A 4,269-nucleotide genomic window follows, 5' to 3' on the forward strand; every position below is an offset into this window, starting at 1 on the left:
CAATAGTTTCTTGAGCAGGGGTCATTTTTTGGAGCACTGTGGCCCTTTCTGGAGGGCTTCTTAGGGCTTGCTGTCTGCTCACTCACCCTTTGAAGCATTCGTTGCTTTTGAAGTGAATGCTGCATCTGCCCGGGGCCTAGGCTCCATGCAGAAGAAGAGAAAGATGCCTGCAGAGATGGCTCCCAAGACAAGAAGAGATCTTCCTTCTTCCCCTCCTTCCCCTTGGGGCTGCAGGGAAGGGGAATGCCACCCTAAATAGGAAAGGGCCCTGATACCACTCCATGATTCATGCTCCCCACAAGCTCCTGGAGACCAAGTGGGTATTTGTTCTGCCCCAAGCCCCCACAAACACTCTGGGTCAGTTTGCAGTTGCCAAAGTTTATTGCAGAAAGCAGCAAGAAATTCAGCTCAGTAACAGCACCGAGGACTCAGCAGCAGGAGGGCACTTGCTCTGCACCAGGATCTGGCCCCTCCTGTGGGTGCAGGAGTTGGAAGGGGTGGGTGTAGCGCACAACAGACCCTGATGGCAGCAGAAGAGCTAGAATGGGGACACTAAGATTTGGGGACACAGAATGATCTGGCTTCATGGTCTAGGAGGGAGCAGGGAAAGGGCCAGGCTGAGAGGCTTTGGCCCTGGGGACCCGCTGCAAGCAAAAGCTGCGGGACAGTGCGGGATTCATGGCAAGCAATCTCTCACTGGGCTGAAGTGCACAGGCAATTTGCCAGTGCAGGCAATGCAAATCTTCTGGTTAGAGGACCTAGCCTTGTATTTACAGCCATTCGGTGGGGAGCCGCTTACATACATGCAGAGAGTGACAAAGAAGTTGTTGTTGCTATAGTAATAATTGGGTTCTCGTTTTTTTGTCCCAGCCCCAGTGCAGATGCTATTTATTAATGATGATGGCGCATGGATGAAGGTGTTCGGGGTCTTGCAGATGTCCAAGGTTATATTCTGAGCCTTCATCCTCTGATTGCAGTAGGCGTCATTATACGGCAGGCTAGTAGACGGGTCGACGTGCTGCCTCTCAAACTTCTGGTTTGGTGTTTCCCTGCTGTCCACGGCTGGCCAGGCTGACGGCAGGGTCAGCAGGAGCAGCAGCAGGGCAGGGCAGGCATCTCTTGGAGACATGGCTTCCTTAGATTTGCTCCAAGTACCTGGTCGGAGCCAACAAGGGACAAGGATGACTACTCCCTCTTGCCCTTCCCCTCTCACAACCCTCCCGCTACTCTCTCATACCCCACGCAGCTCCAAAGACCCTTCCCTGCCAAAAGCCCCCCACCACGCCAGCTCCTCGAGGCAGGAACTGGCTCTTTTAATGGGTGAGGTTATTGCTGAGCACAGTGGGTCTGGCCCTGCCATGACAGATGTGACCAGGAGATTGGCTGCAGATCAGATGAGAGATCAGATGCCAGTCTCCAGAGCAGCAGGCTGCGTCCATGGCCTCGAACTGCCTCTACAGCCATGTCCGTGCCGCCCAGGTGTTACTGTTCGGTCCTTTCCCTAGTTTCCCTAGTTGGCTCACCGTCATCTTCGAGAGGCCCGGGTACCACTTGTTCTCTTAGGGGAAATACCCCATTTCCCTTCCCACGGCCAGAATCAGATTCCCTGTGATGTTTTCCCTTAACCCCGGAGTCTGCTTCGAACTGTACTCTCCATCCTCCTCCCGGGCTTATATCAGGAGAAGTCGGGGAGTCTGGAGATTGCCAGGCACCTGACGGCCATGGTCAGTGCTGTTCCAGATCCCTGGGTCGGGGAATATTTACAACTTCTGCCTCAGGGGGGGAAGAAGCAGGAAGAGCAGATGCCAACGAGGAATCAGATGAATCAGGAGGAGGAGGGGGAAGAGGAAGAGAATAAGGTAAAGGCAGCAGAGCTGGGGGGGGGGAGGGGGGGGCCCCCTCCGGCTCCAGACAGTCCAGGACAGGATTTGCAGTTGGTCGAGCCACAGCCATCTCACAGATCCCAACTCCCTCCCCCAATCCACATTTCTCCAAAACTTTTTTATCTCTACAAAGAGACATAAACGCTTGCGCATACATCAATTCCTCCCATTTACCATTCTGCTGGCAGAACAAAATCAATTGTAAGATGGTATTATAATTAATACTTCCCTCCCGAGGCCAATATTCTTTATCATCTAGCTGATAGTGTGGCCACGCAGTTTCACAGAAGAATTTAGCTTTCTTCTTAGTCATAGGATCCTCACCAAACTCTGCCCAATGTCTCAATACACAAGAGAGGGGGGTACATTTGCTAACCTTACTGTTAATAGTACCCATTTCAGGACTGCCTTCCCGGTTCTGACCGTTCGACTTACCTGGGATCCAGGGATCTGTTTTTAGTCCTTGTCCTCACAGGGGAAAAATCACTGGTCTTGGACTCGGGCCAGACAGAATACTTACAGAAATAATCCCAGGCAAACGTACTGACGGTAGGCCTTATGCCCTTTCTACCCTCTCGCCCAGGTGCCTGTTACTGATACTTTCACTCTATGGCGTTGCACCGTTAGGCTACTGCCGCCTCAGCGATCCAGCTCCTCCTGAAACAAAAGTCTCACCGGGAAAAGAAATCCTGGGGCACGCTCGACTTTTGATAAGAAGAAGCAGATAAACCGGTCGTCAGTTAGTCCGGGCAAAGCTTATCTACGGCAGTCCCATCTGGGTCGCCAAAAACTGTTCGGCCCCAGCCCAAGTCTGGGTTCGTGCCCGGTATGCAAAGGCCAATAAAGATACCAGGGGTGAAAGTATAAAAATGATTTATTGCTAGCAATAAAAGGTGCAAGCGGAATAATCTCCCAAGACAAGCACAAGCACATTCAATACTGAGCCCCTTATATACCAGAGGTTGAATCTTCATAAGCATCCTTGTTTGCTAATTGGTTATAAAGGAGTGACGCAAGGAGTTCTTTACTGAGCATGTCTCTATACCTGTGTTTTAGCTATGTAGCTCATTAACGTACATATATGTTCCATTAGCATATATCTTCCCCGCCTCGGGGTGTGATTTTTAGTATTTTAATGAGCTCTTTGCTCCAGTACCTCTGATTCTGTTTTTTGTTTTCAAGCTTCCTCTATCTAAGACTGTCTGCCCCTTATCATTGCAGATGGGCATTCGGCACATAACATTCACTTTTGCTTAGGCTTTGCATAGTAGTTTCTAGGTCAAACCTTACAGTGGCAAGTCAAAGCATGCAGCTCCATGCTGTTCATGGGATCATTACGCTTGTCTGCTGCAAACTGAAAGTCCTGGACATGTGGGGAAATGCAGGAAGCACACTGGACTTTCTCCTGGCTAGCTGTAGTTTTTGGTATCCCTTGCTAGGAATTTTTACTCATTATTTTGTTCATCATAATTTGTTATTAATGCTTTGGAAAATAAGTGTCTTCATTTCTCAGTCCTTTTGGCATTTGTACATGTTCCACTTTGCCTTGTTTGTGCACGTTGCTCTTTGACATTGCTGAGGTGTCTTTGCTGCATGCTCTTTTCTTGCCTGGGAGAAGCCCATCTTGTTCTCAGGACCTCCTCCACCACCTCGCTCTCAGGATGTGTTTGTGGAAATGTGGTGCTAAGAATTTGCACTTTTTTCTCACCCTCCTCCTGTCCACATATCACTGAAACCTGGAAAAAAGCAAGAAGACACCAAGATTGGGAGGTTTGGGAAAATGAGTTAGCTGTCCTTTCTACCTCGGTGTGGGGAGGAAGGGGGAGCACTGAATCCATCGGGCCGTACGGGCAGGTGTATTGGCTGGCTCTGGGAGACACAGAATGGGATTTGGGGCTTTTCCCCTTCAGCCCCCGCTGACAGGTGACTGGGGTGTGGAGAGTGCTGCAGATCCAGATGCAAGGGCTCCAGAGCAGCTTTGCACGTGTCGAGCCCATTGCCAGCTGGCTGGGGGAGCTGTGTTTGAAGATCCCATGGTGGGAAGAGCAGCAGGGAGGATGCTGATCAGGAGTGTGGGTACATATTTATAGTTTAGCTGGGGCTTTATTGGCATGTGCCTTCCTTTTCTCAGTGTCCTCCTGCTCTGTCAACAACTGCCATGTGTTACCCGTTCTTTGGAAGTGCCATTCACTGTTCCCTGGAAGTGCCCAGTCAGCATCTGGAGGTGCTCGCTTTCTCCTCCCAGACTTGCTGGCTTCTTGTCCAGCCAGGACCCAGGCAGGGGCCGAGCTGGAGGAGGGGGTGACATTCGTATCCCTTGCTAGGAATTTTTACTCATTATTTTGTTCATCATAATTTGTTATTAATACTTTGGAAAATCAGTATC

General features: G+C 50.3%; 1 long non-coding RNA gene across 1 annotated transcript; it reads right to left on the minus strand.

Moving 5' to 3' along the window:
* Positions 1-362: 362 nt before the first annotated feature.
* On the minus strand, positions 363-3,162 carry LOC132251627 (uncharacterized). The gene is made up of 2 exons (XR_009463618.1): positions 2,319-3,162; positions 363-1,155 (listed from the first exon to the last, which is right to left on the minus strand). It is a non-coding gene; the product is annotated as an uncharacterized LOC132251627 (long non-coding RNA).
* Between the last annotated feature and the right edge of the window lie 1,107 nt (positions 3,163-4,269).

The sequence above is a fragment of the Alligator mississippiensis genome, chromosome 7 (assembly GCF_030867095.1).
Source record: "Alligator mississippiensis isolate rAllMis1 chromosome 7, rAllMis1, whole genome shotgun sequence".
Lineage (NCBI taxonomy): Eukaryota > Metazoa > Chordata > Crocodylia > Alligatoridae > Alligator > Alligator mississippiensis.